General features: G+C 39.4%; 1 protein-coding gene across 2 annotated transcripts in view; it reads right to left on the reverse strand.

Annotated features, from left to right (window-relative positions):
• Positions 1–24,227, reverse strand: part of ENOX1 (ecto-NOX disulfide-thiol exchanger 1) — a 494,357-nt gene that overhangs the window by 334,330 nt on the left and 135,800 nt on the right. The window contains exon 1 of one of the 2 annotated variants that reach the window (XM_074021927.1): positions 10,934–10,975. The exons of the other annotated variant lie outside the window; for it this stretch is intronic. The gene's annotated coding sequence lies outside the window, so the exon portion shown is untranslated. Of the gene's footprint in view, positions 1–10,933; positions 10,976–24,227 lie in introns of those variants that run through there. 2 annotated transcript variants of the gene reach the window in all.

A 24,227-nucleotide genomic window follows, 5' to 3' on the forward strand; every position in this document is an offset into this window, starting at 1 on the left:
CCAGGATGTTCTCCATCTCCTGACCTCGTGATCCACCCACCTCAGCCTCCCAAAGTGCTGGGATTACAGGCGTGAGCCACTGTGCCCTGCCTTTTTTTTTGTTTGTTTGTTTGTTTAAACGAGACAGTGTCTCACTCTGTCGTCCAGGCTGGAGTGCAGTGTCACGATCTTGGCTCACTGCAACCTCTGCCTCCCTGGCAACCTCTGGCTCAAGCAATTCTCAGGCCTCAGCCTCCCAAATAGCTGGGATTACAAGCATCTGCCACCTCACCTGCCTAATTTTTTGTATTTTAATAGAGATGGGGTTTCACCACGTTGCCCAGGGTGGTTTCAAACTATTGAGCTCAGGCAATCTGCCCGCTTCGGCCTCCCAAAGTGATGGAATTACAGGCGTGAGCCACCGTGCCCAGTCGTAAGTGTCATCATTCATTCACACTGCTCTAATACAATACTGTACACTGGGTGGCTTATAAACAACAGAAATCAACTTCTCACCGTTCTGGAGGCTGGGAAGTCCAAGATTCAGTTCCTAGTGAGGGCTCGCTTCCTGGTTCATAGACGGCTGTTCTCCTTGCTGAGTTCTCACATGGTGGAAGGGAGCTCTCTAGGGCCTCTTTTATGGGTACTTGTCTCCTTGATGAGGGCTCCAGCTACATGACCCAGTCACCTCCCAAAGGCCCTACCACCTAATACCATCATCTTAGGGGTGAAGATATCAACTTATGAATTTGCAGGGGACAAACTTTCAGTCTGTAAGAACAAGTATGCTTGAGGACTGAGAGGAGGGGAGTATGTACGTTACACATGGGGACATGGAAGGGGGAAGGGTGTGAAGGAAGGTGAAGGTTATTCTTTCTTCTACCGTTTGTTATAGTGATGTTTCTCCTGGGGTTGAGTGGTAAAGAGAGGAAGGAATAAAGAGAGGACGGGAAAAAACTGGGGGTCCTGTTTTCCAAACATCATGTTTTGAGCTATTAGTGAATGGATCAGAAACATAAATTGTTTTGGTAAGCTAGAACAGAAGATATCAGAGTATACTGTATGTAATAGAGGTAATATTTCATGAAATATTTTGTTTCACATATAGATGAGTGTTACTGTGTGGGTATATATAAATTTGTGTGTGCTGATTTGTCATATAAAATGCTTTTCATATTATGGTTTGTAGTAAAAAATGAGTCACTGAACTAGAGTATTTAAGGTTCCCTGCCCCTGCTTCCCATAGTATAGGACTGTTATATTAAAGATGTGATGTTCATTTTTTTACTTGTGTTTTATGCCTTTAGAACAAAACAGTAAGTTTTTTCTTTATTTCTGTTACCCATAATGATGCAAAGACAAAAAAAAAAAAAAAACTCTTGCTTCTGACTTTTCAGAAATCCTGTCTTATTGTTCTCATTTCATGTCACACATTGATTTCCTGTTAAACAGTTTTCAAATCTCTAGCCATACCAGATCACTGAGCTTTCAAAGATTATGAAGATCGTCTCTCTCCTTTATCTCTTTTGTAGATAGTTTTTAAAACTGGCAAGTGAGGTGGCTTTATTTAAAAATACATTCCCATCTACATTACTGTCTTTTTTTTTTTTTTTTATATGTAGTCTGTCTCCTAGGCTGGAGTGCAGTGGCACGATCTTGGCTCACGGCAACCTCCGCCTCCAGGGTTCAAGCAATTCTCCTTGAATTACAGGCATGTAATTCAAGGATTACAGGCATGAGTCACCACACCTGGCTAATGTTGGCCAGGTTAGTCTCAAACTCCTGACCTCAAGTGATCCATCCGCCTGGTTGGTCTCCCAAAGTGTTGGGATTACAGGCTTGAGCCATCACGCCCAGCCTAAGTTACTGTCTACCGGAAAAAAAAGTACACAATGAATCAGAATCACTTTCTTGCTGTACAAACTTGGAAAGTTATTCATTCTCTCTGAGTGCCAGTTTCTTTGGCTGTAAGTTAAAGCTAATATTATCTCCTTAACTAGACTGTTGTAAGGAATGGAGATGATTCATGTTAAGTGCCTGACCAAAGTTAGGCACTCACTAAATGATATTTTGAATTATAATAAAATGAGAACCCAGGAACACAACTGTTTCTTAGTAACCTCATATATAAGCAGGCCTCTTGTTGTCTACTGCCTTGAAGAGCCCACTGAATCTCCTCTCACCTCCACAAGGGTCAAAACGTGGCCCGACACACAGCTGATGCTTGATAAAAGTTGACAGAATTGAATTAAGGTGGGGTGCTGTTGTGTTATCCTGATAGGATAGTACACTTATTGCCAAAATAATTATAGAAATCAAGTTTTGTGCCCAAATTAGCTCATTAATTTAGGGGCTGGGAGCATAATCACAATAGAACCGTCTATCTCCCAAATGATGCAACTACAAAGAGAACAAAAGTCAAGCTTCATCCAGTAAGCGTCACCTTACCTGGCAGAGGTTTAGTGCGTCTCTCTGCTCTGGGAATAAGCCAGTAATTGAAAGCATCTGCTGGTCAAGACAAGCAGAGCATTTAGGCTGAAGAGGGAGTGATATTTCTGCTTATCTTTAAAAGGAAAGAACAAGTTGATAAGAGAGAACAGTGGTTTTGCTCTGAAACCAGCCTGACAAAGCATATTGAACAGAGGTCAGTACTTATTTTCTTTCAAAAAATTCCTTTCTTCTGCTCCCATTTATACATAAACAACACACATCCCTAAACTCCATCTATTGTTTTATCCTCGAAATTCTTAGCCCCAATTGGCCTCACTGGCAGCACATGCTCTCCTGACCACACAGCTGCGTCCAAGGGAGGTGGGGGCACAACCTTCAATGGTATCTCTGCTATCTCAAAGGAATTCCAGATATTATTAAAACAATGTCTGTGCCTCTAAATAAAACAGGCCAGGCATGTTTCACTAAACTGACAGTCTTCTCTTAAGGACCCTGAGGTGTACGAAGCTACTGAGTTTTCCCATCCTACCGTCTTCAAAGTGATAAAGAAAATGCAATTCTTATGCAACTAGCCTTTCCAGCTGACCCTAGGGTGGCATTTGCTGTCTACTCTTCTATTAAACTACCTCACAAAAATCATCTTTTTGTGAAGTTTCTTTCTGTTTCCTCTCTCATACATACAAAAGAGGCCCCAGGGGTGGAGGCAGTGTTAGGATGGGGAGGGATGGACTGGGCTCCTGGGAATGGCCTCCATCAGAGGCCTGGTCCGTGGGCCCCAGTCACTGTGAGGGGTCGGTGGGGAGTGCAGAGCTTCCCAGGATCCTGCCTCTCTCCCTGTTTACTGCCAAGCAGCAGGAACACACAATTCATTAAAGCAAAACCAAAGGTCACGGACTGAGAAATAGCAAGAAACTTCCAGGGACTTGTTGATTTTGGAAACTTAATGTCCAAGCTGTGTAACAGTGCGCATGTTCCCCAGGGGGAAAGAGATTGCTATCTATGTCAGAGAGATGCTTCAGAAGATGTCTCCTCCAAGCAAGTAGTATATGTCTAGTTGTTGGCATCTACTATCCTCTCTCTTCTTTTATTCAATAAAGTGAGCCACATTATCTGAGCTACAGAGACCTCTGATAGGTACAGGGGAGGATGTCGGAGGGGGTGCCCTTTTGGCAGGTTGGCATTTTCTCTGTAATGGCAGGAGGCAGTAGAACTATTTGTTTATGTTTCAAACATAAAAAATAATGAATCAGCACTCGAACAAGTCTTGAAAGATAAAATGTTCAGTGTTAATTGAATCTCTATATTGTGCCAGATAATATTTAAGTGCTAGGAACACAGTGCTGAATAAGGTCCCTGCCCTCATAGACAGGTGTTCTAGTAGGAAGAGACAAAACAGACAAGCTAAAACAAATTTTCAAAGTGTGATAAGTGCTATGAAGAAGGTTAAACATGGATAGAGACTGGCTATGGAGGGGGCAGATTTCAGCAGATTTAAGGAAGGCCTCTCAGATGAGTTGGCATTTAAACCAAAAGACTGCAATCAAATAAATCTCCTTTGCCACCTCACTGCCGGAGCCCTGCTCACCACATCTGAAGGATCCATAGCTTCCAGAGCTCTGCAGATTTTGACAGCAGAGATGTGCTCCTCACACCCCCATTTTCTGCTTTTTCATTATTTGTGACTGTCAAAACAGAACTTTGATGACAAATTATTTCTAAATAAACCAATAATTAAAATATGTAAGATCTCTCACCTATCACCATACTTCTCATTTACCATTCTCATGCATCCCAATGACTTGAACAAAAATAAACAGAACCAGAAAATAGTCAAAACAGTACAGTTTAATCTAAATTATCCTTCTCACAACATCCCTGAGATTGACTTGCCAAGTCCTGTTTGTTGTCAGATTGGATTCTCTGGAACTGAATGCCTTCTGCAAAGTATCTCAGACGTGGATAATGCAGGCAGGACTAAACTGCTTTTCTTCCCATTTGAGTTGTCAACACCTCCCTCTGGGCCAATTGAGGATTATTGTTTCAAAAATACATGTAAGTTAATTGTTTGTTAAGCCGGCTCAGCCAACCATAAAATCATAGGAGAGTCAGGCCTGGCCCATCCTCTTGCCTCTGAACTGGATCACAGTTAGGATCTCTGACAGCTCCACCCCAGGTTCACAGATCAACTGGGGAATACGGCTCTTGAGCAAAGTCTGAATTTTGTTTCCATGAAGACAGGTTTCTCCAACATAATAAACTACAATCACAAACAATCACAATTTTTGACACATTCACATTCTTAAGTCTGTATCTGCTTTGGTTTCCTTAAATAAAAACATGCCAGAGATAAAAGTATGGAAATAAAATAGTTTCAAACATCAGAGAGCCCTGTGGAAGAATGCACTAACCTAATATGTACTTCCAGATAAATGACAAGATATGTGTATGAGAAGCAAACTTCTAGAAACATTCATTAATGATATGTGAAGATAAAAGTTATCTTTGATGGAAAAAGGTAGCTGATAAAGACATCAAAGAGAAAGATCTGAAAGAACGTTCTACATACTCACCAGATAAAACATATAAAGGGGCAATTTTGGTTTGTTTTATTGTTGTAGGTCTAAAATACTTTCATTTTGAGTAGTTTGTCAGCAAACAGCTCAGGAAACTTTACTATTTGAAATGAGTAGTTTGAGTTAACAACAGTGACCAGATATTATAAAACCGTGTTCTGCCTAAATATACCCCAGAATCTTCAGATTGCCTACAAACCCAATACTGAGGCTAAAAAAGACATGACCCCTTGAGAGGCTCTTCTGGAAAGTAGGGCTGTCTGGTACTAGGGATACAGCACTGTGAACCCCAAAAGAGAGAGAGCTGTGACCCCCAGTGCGATCAGGAAAGACAGATGCAAGCCCTAACTGGGTTTGCAGGTTTCATGTCCCCACTGCTGGGGGCATTCCTGTCCAGAAACCCAAGTCCTCCCCAGGAGAGTGGCTAGAGAGTATATACAATATACTCACAATAAACCTTTCGCAGAAAAACGATGTCTTTCTTTGACTAGAATTTGGCCAAAGGCTCTTCTTTTGAGTGTTAGTGATATAAAATTCTGCTCTAAAATAAGATAATAGTTTTAAAACTAAGCTTAAATTCCTGATTATTTGAACACATTAGAAAAAGAAAAGGAGTTTCTATTTCAGAAGACGTAGTTATTTGGAAACTGCCACAGTTTCTTTTTAAGTCAAAAATAACAAAATTTCATAAAAGCAAAACAACTAACATCCCCCTCCCCCACCCTCCACAGAAACCTTTCTTAGAACTATTCTGGTTCCACATAATAGAAACCAAATTCAACGCGGCTGAAGTAAAAACAGGGATGTACTGGCACACTTAATGGAAAGTTCAAGGGATAAAGGGCTCAAGTATGGGTAGAACTAGATGCTTAAATTATGAGGACCTTTCTCCATGTCTTAATTCTGCTGCCCTCTGCATTGGCTTCATTTTTAAGTAGGTTATCTTTAACTGGAGGCAAAATGACTATCAGGATCTCCAGATTTGTGTTACATCATACAGCAACCTCAGTTTTATAAAACACAACAAAACTTCTTCTGGGAGTTCAACAAATGTCTCAGGATTGGGTCTCCTTAATCTGGCTGGGTCCACATGCCATCCCTGTGGTCTGCTATTCCTCTGGTCTGAATGGCCAGCCCTGGTGGCCTATTCCTGCAGATGTACCATGTGGATTCCATAAGCTAAGAAGGGACAACCCAAGGTGCAGCTGGCAGGAGAGGAATGCAAGCTGACAGATATCACTAATGGAATGCCCATGGCTCTCCCTCCACTTACCTGTTTCCTCCTCTTTCAATCAAAAGCCTATCAAAACTGGGTTCAGATATTATCTTCTGCAAAAACCCTTCCCAAATTCCATGGAATTGTTTACTTGAAAATGGTTAATTGAAAAAAAAAAAAAACAAACCAAAAATAACCTCTTCGTAGAGTCTCTCCTTTTGGTGTAGAAGCCCTTTCTGATCCTCCCACAAACTCTTATGTTTCCCTCTAACACTGAATTGATTACACTTTTTGAAACTCTCTGTCCATATGTTTGTCTTAAGTATAATAAATTCCCAAAAGGCATTTTATCCTTGCCATGTAGGAAAGTCTCTGGCACAAAACAGTAAAAATTTATGAAATTAGGCTGTTGTTGTTGACAGAGACAGTTCTTCTCTCTCAGGGTGTATCAATCAGTCCACTGTAATATCAGTCACATTGAATTTACTCTGAAATAACAATGAAACAATCTCTAGCAAAACTCCCATCTTTAATGTCTCTATCTTACCAACAGAAATTTGAAAACTCAGCAACTGAGAAATGCATTTTTACCTAGTCAATGGAATTCAAACTCAGACAAGAATAGGAATATAACAACTGCTAAAACTACTTTAAAATGACTCATTAGGAAGCACAAGTCCCTCTATTCAACAAAAAACCTAGTAAAATAACTAATTCATCTCTAACTTCATTTATATTTTCAGTTCATCTTCTGACTTCACAAGAATGGGAGTTTTGTATTCTACTATGATCAATACCTCATGTAAAAATAGTTACGGCACAGCAATGCATGACTTTTCAGATGATGTTATTTTTGACATTGCTGACATTTACCATTACTTAAAATATACTAACTGCATTAGTAGAGTCTGGAGAATACTCCTCTGTATCTTGCAAATGTATATACGCTCTGAGCCTAATGCTCGTATGGCTCCTCCTCAGCCTCCAATGAAAATGAGGTGTATCCTACAAGAACCCAGTTCCAACATGTCTGGTTTCAGAATCACCCACTTCAAGTTGGTCTCCTGTGATCAAGGTCTTAAAAGCTGTACTGAATTCTACATTCAGGTCCCAACGGTTCAGGAGAGACTAATATCAAGGCTCTAAGACAGTGGTCCCCAACCTTTTTGGCACCGGGGACCAGTTTTGTGGATGACAATTTTTCCACGGATGGCAGCGGGGGGGTGGTTTTGGGATGAAACTGTTCTACCTCAGATCACAAGGCATTAGATTCTCATAAGGAGTGCGCAACCTAGATCCCTCACAAGCACACCCCACAGTAGGGTTCTCGCCCCTATGAGAGTCTAATGCCTTTGGTGATCTGAGAGGAGGTGGAGCTCAGGCGGTAATGCTCACTCGCCTGCCTCTCACCTCCTGCTGTGTAGCCTTGTTCCTAAGAGGCCACAAACTGGTATTGGTTCATGGCCTTGGTGCTGGGGACCCCTGCTTTAGGGTACAGGAGAAAGTGAACTAATATTAATAAAGGAAGGCAAACTAATATGAGTCGTGTGAGGCATGGTGCTGGGTATCCTACACACAGGTGGAGCCCCACAATACGCTATTGCTCATTCAACATGGCGTCTTCCTCCAGTGTCCATCAGCAGTTGGGTGTCATACTGGAGGGACATGCACTGTGAGGACATCCCAAGAGATGGTACAAGTAGGCAGAGAACCACATTTGCTGTTCTTTATAAAAAATTAGGCACATTTCAAGAATAGTTTTGCCCACACGTATTTCTCATCTTCTACCTGACTATTCATCTAATCCTTGCTTGAGATAAGATGTGACTGCACTGCTCAGTGCCTCAGTCAGTTATCACAAAAACTCTGAGAGGGTTAAATTATTACTGGCCCAAATTTATAGGTGAGAAAACTGTGCCTCAAAGGGGTTAAGTAATTTTCCCATGATAATGTGCTCAAAAACTACAAAAACTCTCCTCCTCCTTACAAAGTTTCTAAGACCTAGCTTCAGGGTATATGGACACAGCAAAGAAGTTGTACTTTGTATTGTGTGAAAGAATCAATCCTCTCTAGCCAAGGAGCTTTTTGTGACATTACAATAGCAATTTAGATCAGTAGTTTATGGGAGTTCACATTACAAAACACGCTGCCTCTTAATTGTTTAAGACTTTAGACCATAAGTAACCCATATTTAGAGAGCAAAACCCTGGTGTCATTGTGCTTTTTCCCAGTAGCATCCTACAAATATTATCATACCCAAGAGACAAAGTTTTTTTAAAGAAATTTTGCATAACTCTTAAAAAGATACACAATCCTAAACTTCATTTCACTGGGATTTTTAAAATAAAATAAAAATTACAGATGCTATTTCAAGATATGCTTTCTCAAATACTTTTCCAAGTATAGCATACCTAACACAGAACATAGTTTACATTTGTCCATGGTGAGGCTTCAAAATGAAGCAATTAGATCAAGTTCAGGGGATAATTTATTTTCTAAAAATTACGTGGCCTTTCTTTTTAATTCTATTTATGTGAAGTATCACATCTATTGACTTATACATGTTAAATGATCCCTGCATCCCTGAGATGAAACCAATTTGATCATGATGTATTATCTTTTTGAGGTGCTGTTGGCCCAAAAGCTATTGGAATAAAAAATATTATATAATAAAGAGAGAAAAAAATAAAAATTATGCAGAATATTTCTGCTTCAGGAAACTACTGACCCATTTTTTATCTTTTAAGATAAAAACATTCTTGTATAGCAAAAACATTTATCTTAAAAGGTACATTATAATTTAGTCAAATTTGATAGTCATGGGTTTCATAAGCTGCAACAATTATTACATTTGATAATATGATGACTGAAAAGCAAAAGAACATTTGGTATCTTAATATCAATTTAAATTGCACCCAATCATGATGGCACAATTGCCCACAAAGCTGTTCTAGCTGTTCCTTACACCTCTCCTCTTCTACAGCACACCCAGCCAGTGCAGGAGAGGATGTGCCCAGCACAACTATGTCCACACACCAACTCGGACAAGATGAGGTTGTTTTGACTTAAAGGGTATGTAGTAAGCTTAATGAAATGATTTAAATAATCTTTACACAGGCCTTAATTTTTCTCCATTTGCTTCTTTAGTTTAGAAAACACTGGTTTTATAAGGAACTGGGTTTTGTTCTTAGCTTCTCTGTATTTTAATGTCCTGCTGGACTGACCTGGTCTCTACTTGATAGCCTGATGTCTAAGTCAACTCCAACCTCTGCAGAAAGAAGCAGGGACCTTTAGCCCTGTCACTCTGAGAGGTTTCTGATCTCTTACCAACCCTCTTTGAGGGCCCTGACTTAAGAAAACAAAATGCTTAAAAATAAAACACCAAAGTATTCATTGACAGCTTCAACTTCATTGTGGGAGACATTCTCTGATGTCATGAAAGCAGCATGCCAGGGAGGCCACCCACCAATTGATTTTTGAAATTCCTAGAAGCCATAGAAAAGGGCTCACCTCTGCTCTAGGAGGTAAACAGTAATTCATAAGGTATTTATTAACCTAGAGGCTCCTAACTAAAAAAAACAAAAAACAAACAAAAAAAATGCACCTTTTAGTATATTCCTAGATCTCTCCTCATTCCCCTTTCATTCCTTAGTTTGTTCCCTCCCTTCTTCTTTCTCATTTACACAGAATCTCAGGGTCAGAAGAAACCTCGCTGGTTAATTCAACTCTTCTGGCTATACAGCTATACATTCTCCTCTCTTTTTATTTCTCTGCATCTCCGTGCCCCAGCTTGCGTCCCCTCTCATCTCTGCAACTGTTCTTCCTCCTCTCATTTGTTCTGAAATTGCTGCTGCCTACATGGTAGGCACTCCTGGGTATACATAGTAGGACCAAAATCAGCCTGACATGAATGGTTTTGCCTGGGTCATTAACTGAGGTCCAGGACTGACTCCCCAAAAAGAACGACCTAACCTTGTAGTCCTCTGCCTGTCTTAATACATGAAGGTAAGACTAGGCAATCAGTTATTTGTTGAGCTAATGAAGGAACAAATGATTGCTTATCCAAGCAAATAGTATATCTATCATTTTCTGTTAAAGTGAAAATTCATCCCTAGGAGAATTAGGGAGGAGCTTCACGGGTCACAGATATCTTATTACCAATTAATTTAAGGATATTGCTCCTTCCTAATGGAACTAGTCATAATTTAAAAAAAAAAGGGAGTTTGTAATAATATTGAAGAGGAAGAGGAGGTAATTTTGGAGCCTGGAATATTCTGTATGGGGAAATATGGGGGGTGGAGATGGGGGTTGGGAAATCTGAACAGTCAAGAGGCAACCTAGAGACACCACTGGTACCTAAAGACAGGCGTGAGGAGGCACCAGGAGGTGGGAACGGCACACAAAAGTGAAATACAGCAACAAAATTGAACATGAATGCTATTTTTTGATGTAGGTTTATGTAGCTATGTCATAACACCAATTCATATGTGCTGAATTGGGAAATCTTGCATTGAGTAGTCGATAAATAAGTAATAACTAAAGTTAACAGTGAATGTAGGATCATCACCATTTCGCTATTTTAATTTTCCAAACAAAACAAACAAGAAAAAAAAAAAACGCTATCTCATAAGACAGACTGGGCTTGACACTTGGTTGCTCTGACAATGAAGGCCCAAAGAAAAAGTTTAGATTTTACTGGTGTGAAAGTACTCACCGCTTCTTTAAAACTGGCTCACTTAAATATATCTGCCTTATCCCTTTTTGATGTCATTTGTACGATTCAGTTTTGCTTTGGTTTCTGGTTCTGCAAATTGTTAGTTCCTGCAGATAATGACAAGTAGAGGGATTAAAGGAAGTCCAGGATAATGAACAAACAAAAAGCATGATATAAATCAGGCACACAGTAATGTTTACTTAAGGCAGACATGTTGGAGAATTCACTGTTGTTGTTTTCCATTCTAGTCTGAGTATTGTGAGAAATAAAGTTCTCTCTTTCTTCCTTCCTTCCTTTCTTCCTTTCTCTTTCTTTCTTTTTCTGTCTCTCTGTCTCTCTCTCTGTCTCTCTCTCTCTCTCTCTCTTTCTCTCTTTCTTTCTGCTTTTAAGAGGGAATTTCACTCCTGTTGCCCAGGCTGCAATGTGGCAGTGCGATCTCCGCTTACTGCTTACGGCAGCCTCCACCTCCCAGGTTCAAGCGATTCTCCTGCTGTTTCAGCCTCCCAAGGAGCTGGGGTTACAGACACGCTGTCACCAAACCCGGCTAATTTTTGTATTTTTAGTAGAGACGGTGTTTTGCCATGTTGGTCAGGCTGGTCTCGAACACCTGAGATCAAGTGATCCACACACCTTGGTCTCCCAAAGTGCTGGGATTACAGGCATGAGCCACTGCGCCTGGCTGAGAAATCACAAAGTATCTTTCCAAGGGCACTAATGCTACTTGGGGAAAATATAAATAATTACAGGTGGATCCTAGATAAGGAGATATTCCTTGTTACTTCCAAAGAAATTCCATAATCTTTGGAGATTCCAAAGAGATTTTCCATCCCTCCCAAATCATATGGAATGCAAAAGGCAGGTATACATGAGAATCCATGTACACACTGAATCAGAAGGAACAACTATGGCAAAAATAGGGAGCCACATTAGAGACTTAACAGCAGTCTGGGCTAAAATCCTATTTCTGCCGTACATTTACCTTGAAAGGAATCCTTTGCTGCCCTTTATGTAAATGCAAATGATTTAAAAACATGGTTAGATCTGTATAGTGCTATAGAGTTTACAAAGTACTTGGGCATTCATTATCCCTTTGATTTTCGTAATTTTTTTGTATCTCTAGTTCCAAAATGAGAAAAGTGATGCCCAGAGGGCTTGTGTAGCCAGTACAAAAACATATGGTAACTGGTTTCAAAGCTAGGACTCCAACCAGGTTTTGATTTTATTTTTGAGACAGGGTCTCACTCTGTCACCCAGGCTAGAGTGCAGTGGCACCATCTTGGCTCACTGCAGCCTTGACCGCCTGGGCACAAGCAATCCTCCCACAGCCTTCCGAGTAACTGGGACCACAGGTGCACACCACCACACCCAGCTAATTTTCATATTTTTTGCAGGATGGAGTTTTACCACGTCGCCCAGGAGTGTGGTCTCAAACTCCTGGGCTCAAGCAATCCACCTGCTTCAGCCTCCCAAAGTATTGCGATTACAAGTGTGAGCCACAGTGCCTGCCCCCATCCATGTTGTTTGACCTCTAGCCCAACATACTCTTACATCAGCAATGTTTTCTTGTTTTCAAAACTGAACTAATTATATCTTGGACAAGAATTAACACTTTAAAGACATTCTAAAACTACAAAGTAGCTTTAAAAATAACAAAGTGATTCCTGCATTCTTATCCTGTCTTTCTAATAGCTCAAGTGTCCAATGATACCTTCCTATCTATTGGTATCCCAAAATAGTAAAGTATAAAAAAAAATTGGAAACAAATTCCGAACCCGCTAATATCCCAAACCTTTCATGAGTAAAAATACGTTAGGATTAAGGAGAGAAGCTATAGAGGAAAAGTGCTATCATGAAAACATCATCTTAGCTGTGTCTTAATAATCACACAAAGACAGCTAGCATCAGCCATATATGTGTCCTCAACCATCTGTGTTCTCAACCCTCGCTTTTTTGCCTTGTAGCAAACTTTGCTAATTTCACAGTACTGTACAATACTTCTTGGTATTATGTGAAGTACTCTATTTAGACATGTTGACTTCACTAATTAGTCTATAAATACTTGACTTTTAGCCACTGCTTTAGTAAGTGAGATAATTGCTGAGGAAAGGCCAAAGCATTTATGGTCAATCAGATGAGGAAAAGGGGAATATGGTCTTTCAGCTGAGTAAAATGTAAAACATTATGTAGCAAGGCAGAAGCTATTAGCAGCATCAATATCTCTCCTAGTACCTTAATAAATCATTACATCAAAGCCCCGACAGAGGATGGAGAAAACCTCAGTCTACCTATGTGGAAGCTTCCAAACTGGAAAATAAAATTCCATTTAAATTACAAAGACCCAATTCCTGTACAATGGCAATGACAAGCTACAAAAGGAGTCTCCAGATCCTGGATGTGCTAAGAGTTTTGAATCATTAGTGAAGGGAGAAAAGCAGAAAGACAAAGAACACTGCTACTCTCTGGGTTGCACATTCATAATTCGCAAATGGTAAATATGTATGAATCTGCTCCACTGCAGCTAGGGATGACATACTGCTTTTTAGAGACAGCACAGAGCAGAGAAATCAAAGTAGAGGAAGGTTTGGCCGTTATAACTTACCTCCTCCCACATTTAACAGTTCTCAATCTTCTCAAATCTCCCCTTACTTAAATTGCTCTCCTTTGGGGATGGCTTCCTAAAATGAAAAGAACTTTGATACCAATGAATGTTCAATGTATAGCAAAAAGTATCCCATGGTGAGCTCTCACTGTAACATGGGGCGTAAATAATTGTATTTTTCTAAATCTTTAATCGCTCCCATTCTCTTTGATGCTTCCAGAAAAACAAGCAAGCAATTAAAAGAAGTTACTAGGCTAACTTGTCCAGTTTTTTTTTTTTAACTCAAGAACTAATTATTTCTCTTTTCTAACATGTAGCAAAAGACAAAAGAAACATTTTGCAGAGATTAATATTATAGAACATTAGGCTTTCCCTTAAGGATGCTGTATTTCCTTACTTACAGAGATGATAGTGAATATAGACACTATTTTGACTTCACCACAGCTTTTGCTTTGTAGTCATACTGTTTAATTAAAAACAGTTTTTTTTTTTCTTACAAGCTCAAATTACTCCACTGTAGATCTCTCAACCTCATAGCAAGTTGAAGCTGAGAACTAAGAGGTCACATCAGGAAATTTATTTACATAGGTCATAACTGGCAAATCAGCAACAAAAGAAAGCAGGGTTTCCCTACATCTTGAAACATTCATTCATGATTAATTAATTCTTTCTTGCATTCCACAATTATCTATTAGACACTTGAGTATCATGCTTGGGCTTGATGATAATTATATCAAAGAAAGTTCCCAGAAGGTTCTATTCTCAAAAGAGTCTGACCATCTAAGTGGGTACGTAAGTCACCCAATACTTAAAAAGTTAGATAACATTAGAAGATGTAAATTATATAAAGGTTGATTGTCACAAGTGCCATACATGGTTACGTGCCAAAGAAGGGCTACAGTAAGCTTTTATAAAGAAACCTCTATTAGCAGGGGTTACCAGGGAAGGGACTAGGGGAGAGGGTGAAAGACCTGAGCTATACAGAATTTGAACAAGTGAAAAAGAAAAGGCCACACACCTCAATCAGTAGAAAAAGCCGGGGCGAGCCAGTGCAAGCACACAGTGCAAGCACACAGTGCAGTGCGAAGCAAGAGAGAGTTCACAATGCAGATGAGTGGTGGGTCCAGACAGAAAAGTCCCACCCCAACACCCAGGAAAGACAGTGGCTGGACTGCATATCTTAAGGTAGGAAAGTTTTTACTTCAGATGGGAGAGAAATAGAGACTCAGGAGAATTCTGATGCCATGTCCAAGTCCAAGACCATTTGGGGAGTCAAAACTGTATAGGAAGAAATATCTTCTCTAGAAGAAGCAGATTTCATTGATGGCCAGAAGGTGGTAGGGGTTTCCATAAAGCGGTCTGAGGCTATCAGGAAGCCTGTTTCTTATAGAAAAGGGGTTTCAGAAGACCCAGGGACAAGACACAATTTCAGGAAAGGGGCACTGGGAGGATGGTTCTTTTAGCAGAAACTTCCTAACAGGAACAGGGATGAGTGCCTAAGGGAGGAGCTCTTGCTTGGGAGAGGCAAGAAACGCAGAAATGAGAAAAAAAAGAGAAAAAAAATGAGAAAGGCAGGGTGGCTTTGACTGATCTTCCTGTTCTAAATGGAACCTGGTGTCTTGCTGGTTCAGGAGCCTCATTCTGGGCTAGAAATAGCACCCCACTCCCACTTCACCAGCCAGGTTTGAAACTGCGTAAGAAGTTGAGCTGAAAACAGGAGATTCGTTTTGCATGCTGCATACCCATAGTTCCAGCTACTCAGGAGGCTGAGGCAGGAGGATCGTTTGAGCCCAGGCATTCGAGGTTGCAGTGAGCTATGATCATGCCACTGCCCTTCAGACTGGGTGACACAATGAGATATTGTCCCTAACAGAAGTTTTAAAATTTTAAAAAATTCATTTTGTGGTTATAAGTACAAAAAACCCCCAATAATGATGAGAAAAAAGATATAGGAAGATTTGTTGGTTAGGAGATCATAGCTGACAGGGTGTGTACTACTTACTACAACTGCTATTCTCCCACACTCACACTATGTCTTGTCTTAAGAAGTTTAAGCAAATCTAGGCCCAGTGTCCCACTGAGGGAAATCACAAGAAGACTCAGAGAGGTCCCGTCCATGAGCGCTGCACCAGGAGTACATGCTACTTGGAAGGCTGCTTCTGGGGTCATTCTGAGAGCTGGGAAACCAGCCTGGTGCTGAGCTGTCAAGAAGGCAGCATCTGCCGATTCTGGTACCACTGGGAAGAACAGGACACATCTTTACTAGGCAACTGGCTGCTAGTCAGCAGCTGCCCCTTCTGCTCCCCAGTAAGCACCTTTCTGATTACTGTCAGTTTTTCAGCAGAATGGCCATCAGCTGTTGTGTTGCTGTTGGGGCTTCACTGGCTGGAAGAATTTTGCAGTCTCCAGTCTGAACTATTCCTCTGGGTGTCCTTATTCAAGCAGCAGTTAATTTGAAAACAATTAGCTGGTTGTTCACTTCCTTAAGGCAAAGCAAGACTGGATGGGCTATCAGGTTGGACTCAGATTCCAGCAGAACACTCTGAACGAGCCAGGATGTTTCTAGGATGGGTCTGGTTTGTGTTGGCCTCAGCAGAAGTCTAGCATGTCTAACCCTGATCACTGTGAATTAGTCACTATTTCCCTTAGTTGCTCTGGCAGGCTTTCATTTATTTTTGCCTGGGTGACAAGGAGGCACTTCTGCATTTCAACATCAAACAGACTGGGTGATTCATTTGTTTTCTTCCTTTTTTCACTCTTCCAGGTAAAGGGAAAATGGATCCTTATGGTGAATTATAGATGAGAAATCAATGAAAGATACAGAGACTAAAGAGAGGTAGAGTTTTATTAAAAAGCAACTGGATTTGTTTTATAAAGTAGCAGATTTCCTTTTATAGGCTGGCCAACATCATCTTTGGGACTGAAATATCTTTCTGATAAAAGCATGTATTTTCTGTCACTGAATCCTCTACTTGCATCCCCTGCCACACTTCATCCTGTTAATGAGGACAAAACAATATGAGGAAAGTTTTCTGTTTTCCTCAATCTCCCAATTCCTCACCTCTCTTCTCTGCAAACCACTTGGCTTCCATAACAAAAAGGATGACACAAACAGAGTAAAAATATGTTACTAAAGACCTTCTCAGTTCATGGCAGTATTCAATCAGCTAAATCTGGCAAACTCACACACATCTGGCCTGCTGGCAAATCTGACTAGAATTCAGCTGTGCCTGTACAAGGAAGCAGGCGAACAGCATTTCGAGTTAGACAGCCCTATGGCCTGCTGACTCCTCAAATATGCAAGGGGCTTATTCACAAAATGCTTTACAATAAATGGCTCCTCCAAACACATGCATACTTATTTGGTGTTTTTATACTTTTTTTCTTTTCAGTGCTAAGCCATCTTCTTTAGTTAGAACTATTTTTATCCTCTGTCACTTTATAAACTGCACAGGAATTCAGTATTCCATGTACAACCTTACTTTTCTGTATGACATGGAAAACAATATGGGAATCAGAGGGACTTAAAACTAAGTCTATGGACCCCAATTCCCAAACTGCAGATTTAGGCCTTACTGTCTCTCAGGCTGATTAGACGACTTCTGAAAAGAAGTACTTATTTAAAGTTATTGAGGTATGCATAAATTATCCCAAGTTATAGCCATCCAAAACTGTGAACAACAGAACAAGACCTCAAACTGCAGAGAATATGTGGAATGTTTTTTCCATCAACTCAGCTGCAAAAGATAAGACAGCAGGAAAGGTGCCATACAGAACCATGCTGGGAGTTGGCATCGTGAAGAAGGTTAGCAAGATGTGTTTATAATACAACTTGCATTCCAACAGAAATTATAACATGCTAAGAGCATGGGCCTTGTGGAAAAATATCTATTTTCGGGGGCTAAGTAACTTTTGGAAAAGACTAAAACACAAACTCCTCTAGTAAAATGCTTTAATATACTCTAGGGCTTTTCCTTAAAAGTAAGGTATGATTAAAACTTTCAAGTAGTTCAATAAACTAAGCAAGAAATGTTGGCTTCCCTCCAACCACAGTCCCACTTGCTAGAGATAATAACCATACAAGTTTCATGTGCAGCCCACACATATACAAGCATATATATCTGCATATTTACACATGTGTGTATTTGCTGGTACAGGCCTAAAATATGGAAACATTTGCTATTTTATTAAAAAGTGCTCAACCATATGTAATATTCATGCAACACTGTTCTGTATCATTGACATAGATTGGTTTGTTCGTTTTAATGGCTATTTTGTGTACAATTGAACAGGTATGCTATAATACCTATATTCCTATTGGTATGCTTTTAGGTTACTTCTGAGTTTTAACAACTAAAAATATGCAATATGCCTTCTTACAGTTATAACTTTCTAACTTGTATAGATAGAACTAAAACTTCTCCAAAAATTATTATTCCAAGCTACACTCCTTCCAACGGAGTAACAATTTCTCACCACCACTAGATAGTATCAACTGTTTAAATTGTGTCCAATGGACAACTGAAAAATACTCTTATTTTCATTTTTGCCATCATTAATGAGGCCAACTTTGTTTGGCTGTTATATTTTTCTTTGAATAGCCCATTCATATTCTCTATTTGTTTTCTTCTCTTGAGTTGTTACTCTTTACTAATTGAGTCCCTTGTTTCACAGAGAAATTAGCCCATTATCTGTCATATGTACTGCAAATGCAATTCCTAATTTTTCATTTGTCTATTGACTTTGGTTTTGTTTTGGAATGAGGAGACAGTCTTCTAGAAAATAAGACACATTAAATAATATATCGATAACTGTAAAGCACAGATTGTATGGCGCCAGCCGTCATGTGCTTTGTTCAGGTGTTATGCTTATCTTAGGTAACAAGGTCACCAGGATTAATTAGTGAAAATCCTGCTGAGTTTCAGATCATCTCAGTGGCCCCCTATAAAGTGTTCCCACTCACCTGGCAGCCTCCTTTCTTAATCTCAGTTGGAATCTCAACCACAAAGTGGTTGCTCCTTGTATCTAGAAGTTATTTAAAAGACAGTAATCAAAATTTCTGTTCTCTTTTGTTCCTCTGCTTCCCTATCAATAATTCTGGGAGGAGTGGGAGAGAGAATGGTGCGTAATCAAAAGGCAGAACTAGCAAATTATTATTTTATTGATAAAATAATTCAGCAAATTCTCAATATTCCTGCTTCACAGTGATTACCCTAGATTTTATATTTTAGGGTTTTGCACCTACCTCTTATTACCACTAACTAGAGTGTACTCTGTGTAGGGCACTGATTAGATTCACCACTGGCATGGTATGCAAAGAATGCCAAGGCAAAAGCACAGCTGACAAAGAGATCCCTGTACTTGTGCAGATAGAGAGTCAGAGCATACCCTGGGGCTGAGTTGCGAGGTACAAATCCTCACCCTCCTACTTGGTAACTGTATTACTCAGAAGCAGTTAACCTCTCAGGGCCTCAGATTCTTAATACATATGATGCATATAGGAACAGTCCCATCAGAATAAGAAGAGCAGCTACATCACAGGACTGCTATAGGGTGAATGGAGTTATTATGTAAAGTAGTGCCTGGCATACACATAGCACATTTTAAGTAAATATGGCATATCAATATAATAATTATATATACAGCAATAGAAGAGTTAGAGTGTGATGAAATCCAATAGGCATTACAACAATCAAGTAAGTATTAGTACTACGTAACCACAGAAAAGGGAAGCCCAAAGGAACAGTCAAAAAATGCGGTGAGGGCCAGGCACAGTGGCTCATGCCTGTAATTCCAACACTTTGAGAGGCCGAGGTGTGTGAGCCCAAGAGTTCAAGACCAGCTTGGGCTACAAGGTGAAATCCATCTCTACAAAAATACAAAAATTAGCCAGGCATGATGGTGTGCACCTATAGTCCCAGGTACTTGGGACACTGAGGTGAAAGGATCACTGGCTGAGGCTGCAGTGAGCCATAATAACACCACTGCACTCCATCCTGGACAACAGAATGAGACCCTGTCAAAAAATAGGAGAGAAGGAGGGAAGAGAGAGAGAGAGAGAGAGAGGGAGAGAGAGAGAGAGGGAGAGAGGGAGAGAGGGAGAGAGTAAGAGAGGGAGAGAGGGAGGGAGGGAAGGATGGATGGAGGAAAAGGCAGCAAGGAAAAGAGATGGGGAGCAACATGGCCAAATAGAAGCCTCCACCACTCATCTTCCTCATAGGAACACCATATCTTGAGTAGAAAGATGAAAAAATGAACCAATGCAAAATAATAGCTATAACAACTTTTCAAGATATAGCCAGTACAGTAAGATATAAATAGAAACAATAAAAAGTTAAAAAGTTGGGGAATGAAGTTTAAACTGCAGAGTTTTTTAATAGTCTTCTCTATGTTTATTAGTTTGTTTATGCAGTAAGTGTAAGTTGTCATCAATTTAAAATAATGGGTTATAAGATATTTGCAAGCCACATGGTAACCTCAAATCAAAAAACATACAATAGATACATAAAAAATAAAAAGCAAGAAATCAAAACATACCACCAGAAAAAAATCACCTTCATTAAAAGGAACACAGGAAAGAAGGAAGAGAGGACCACAGAACAACCAGAAAACAAGTAACAAAATGGCAGGAGTAAGTCCTTACTTATCAATAATAACAATGAATGTAAACGAACTAACCTCTCCAATCAAAAGGCACAGAGTGGCTGAATAGATAAAACAAAACTAAACTAAACAAAAAACAAGCCCCAATGATCTGCTGCCTGCAAGAAACATGCTCCACCTATAAAGACACACACAGATTGAAAATAAAGAACTGGAAAAGATACTCCATGCCCATGGAATCCAAAAAAAGAACAGGAGTAGCTATGGTGATACCAGACAAAACAGATTTCAAGACAAAAACTATAAATGGAGACAAAGAACTTCATTATAGAATGATCCATGGGTCAATTCAGCAAGAGGATATAACAATTTTAAATATAACACTGGAGCACCCAGATACATAAAGCAAATGTTACTAGAGCTAAAGAGACAGACAGACCACAATACAATAATCACTGGAGACTTCAACACCCCACTTTCAGCATTAGACAGATCATCGAGACAGAAAATCAACAAAGAAACATCAGATTTAATCTGTGGTACAGACTAAATGGACATCATAGATAATTCCAGAACATTTTGTCCAATGGCTGCAAAATATACACTCTACTCCTCAGCACATGGATCATTCTCAAAGACAGACCATATGGTAAGCCACAAAACAAGTCTGGAAAATTTTTAAAAAATGAAATCATATCAAGTATCTTATCTGACCGCAGTGGAACAAAACTAGAAACCAACAACAAGAGGAATTTTGGAAAGTATACAAACGCATGGAAATTAAATGATATGCTTCTGAATAAACTAGAGGGTCAAAGAAAAGACTGAGAAGGAAATTGAAAAATTTCTTGAAACAAATGATAATAGAAACACAACATTTCAAAACCTATGGGTTACAGAGAAAGAGTTAGAAGAGGGAAGTTTATAGCTACATTATAAGAGAAGAAAAACTTCAAAGAAAAAACCTAGCAATGCATCTTAGTTAGCTAGAAAAGCAAGAGCAAACCTAACACAAAGTTAGTAGAACAGAATAAATAATAGAGACCAGAGCAGAAATAAATGAAATTAAAATGAAGACAATAGAAATGACTGATGAAATGAAAAGTTGGTTTTTTGAAAAGTTAAACAAAATTGACAAACCTTTACCTAGATTAATTGAGAAAACAGGGAAAGACCCAGATAAATAAAATCAGAAGAAAAAGGAGGCAAAGGACTGTTAGAGGCTACTATGAGCCACTGTATGCCAACACATTGGGAAACTTAAAAGAAATGGATAAAGACACATACAGTCTACCAATATTGAACCATGAAGAAACCCAAAACCTCAAAAGACAAATAACAAGTAATGAGATTGGAGCCATAATAAAAGGTCTCTCAGTAAAGAAAAGCCCAGGACCTGAGAGCTTCACTGCTGAATTCTCCCAAACATTTAAAGAAGAATGCTACTTCTATTTAAACTATTCTGGGGAAAAATGGAGGACAGAATATTTCCAAACTCATTCTACAATGCCAGTATTACCCTGATACCAAGACCAGACAAAGACTCATTAAAAAATAAAATAAAATATAAAACTACAGACCAACATCCCTGATCAATATTGATGCAAAAATCCTTAACAAAATACCAACAAAATGAATTCAAGAAGTGAAAGATCTCTACAATGAAAACTTTAAAACATTAATGAAAGAAATTGAAGAAGTCACAAAAAGTGAAAAGATACTCCATGTTCATGGATTAGAAGAATGAATATTGTTAAAATAGCCATATTACCCAAAGCATTCTACAGAGTCAATATAATCCCTTTCAAAATGCCAATTACATTCTTCACAGAAACAGAAAAAAAATCCTAAAATTTATATGGAACCACAAAAAACCCAGAATAGACAAAACTATCATGAGCAAAAGCAACTGGAAGAATCACATTATCTGACTTCAAGTTATACTACAGAGCTATGGTAACCAAAACAGCATGATACTGGCATAAAAACAGACACATAGACCAATGGAACAGAACAGAGAACCCAGAAACAAATCCATATATTTACAGTGAACTCATTTTTGACAAAAGTACCAAGAACATACATTGGGGAAAAAAGTCTCTTCAATATATGGTGCTGGAAAAATTGTATATGCAGAAGAACGAAACTAGACCCCTCTCTCTCACCATATACAAACATCAAATCAAAAAGGATTAAGACTTAGTCTAAGACCTCAAACTATGAAACTGCTACAAAAAAACGTTGGGGAGACTCTCCAGGACATTGGAAATCAGTATTTCGAGGAGATATCTGCACTCTCATGTTTACTGCAGCACTATTCACAATAGCCACTTTGGGAAGCAACCTAAGTGTCCACCAACAGATGAATGGATAAAGAAAATGGGGTATATATACACTATGGAGTACTATTCAGCCATAAAAAGAATGAGATCCTGTCATTTGCAACAACATGGATGGAACTAGAGGTCTTTCTGTTCCTAGCTTATTTCACTGAACATAATGAGTTCTAATGAGATCTCTTTAGTTCTTTTCTCTAATGAGAAAATAAGTTCTCACTTATTAGTGGATCTAAAAATCAAAACAATTGAACTCATGGAAAGAGAGAGCAGAAGGATGGTTACCAGAGGCTGGGAAGGGTAGTGTGGCATGGGTAGTGAGAATGCGCATGGTCAAGGGGTACAAAAATATAGTTAGAAAGAATGAATACGATCTAGTATTTGATAGCACCACAGGGTGATTCCAGTCAACAATAATTTATTGTACATTTTAAAATAATTAAAGACTATAATTAGATTGTAACACAAAGGATAAATGCTTGAGGTGATAGATACCCCATCTACCCTGCTGTGATTACTATGCACCGCATGCCTGTATCAAAATATTTCATGTACCCCATAAATATGTACACTATGTACATACAAAAATTCAAAATAAAAAATTATAATAAACAGAAAAGAAAAAAGAAATGCAAAGGAATAGACAGGATTTGAGGAGGAGGCCTAAAATAAAGAAAATCAAGTATTGTGTGTATTCCAAAAGAGAAGAGCCTTACAAAAACACTGTTACCTCAGGGACAATGAATAAACTAGTGGGAGTGCAGTGAAAGACTGCGACTGGATAGTAGGAAGGGATTACTTTAAAAATGCAGATTGCCAACATCTCAAACTCTGTCTATTTAAATGAAAATATTTACTTATTCTTTGCTCTCAATTAATAAACTGAATCAGCTGTTATCAGAGTAGTATTTCAAATGTTAACCTTTATAGCAAATATTTTACAAAAGAAACACCTTTCCCACAGAAATCCTGATGTCCAGGGTGGAGGACTTTCCAGGCTGGTCCGTGCAGCCCCTGACTACAAATGCAAAGGCAGAGTAATGATATGATACTATCATCAGTCCCATTCATTTCTTCACTCAATAAGCATCTGCTGAATGTCTACCACCAGTCCATCCCTCTCCTAAAAAAGAAGTGAACAAAGAGAAACAAGGTCTTTACTCTTGTGAGGCTTCTATTTTAGGGTGGGGAAGGGGAGAAGCAATGGACACAGAGCATAAAAATAAACAGATGAGTAAGATTAAGATGACTTCAGACAGTGGAGAGTGTAATAAAGCAAATAAAAGCAGGTGCTGTTGTGGGGTGGAAGGCCCCTTTGAGGAAGTGACATCTGAGTTGACAGCTGAATGATGAAGCAGAAGATAAGTGTCAGGAAGTCCCTGGTGGAGGCAACAGCAAGAACAAAGACATTATGGCTGGAAAGAGCTTGATGTGTTCACAGAACAAAAGAAAGGGCAGTGAGGCTGGAGTCAAGTGCCAGGATCCTAAGCAAAAAGAAATTTTGAATTCCAACTTTGAACATCAAGCACACATCTCTCCCTTCCTTCTGTTGACTGCCAGAGTTTTAGCAGCTCCTCAGCTCTGGACGCAAACTGCATGGCGTTGAGTTCCTCAGACGCTCCCGTGGCCTGGGGCTCTCTCTCATGGATCCAGGAGGAAGCCTTGGGATCAAGAGCCTGATGTGAGGAAAGGGAAAGGACTAGGGGAAGGAAGGATAACCAGGGTGGTCACAGCACCAGTACCCACAAAGACGCTC

Source organism: Macaca fascicularis, chromosome 17 (genome assembly GCF_037993035.2).
Source record: "Macaca fascicularis isolate 582-1 chromosome 17, T2T-MFA8v1.1".
Classification (NCBI taxonomy): domain Eukaryota; kingdom Metazoa; phylum Chordata; class Mammalia; order Primates; family Cercopithecidae; genus Macaca; species Macaca fascicularis.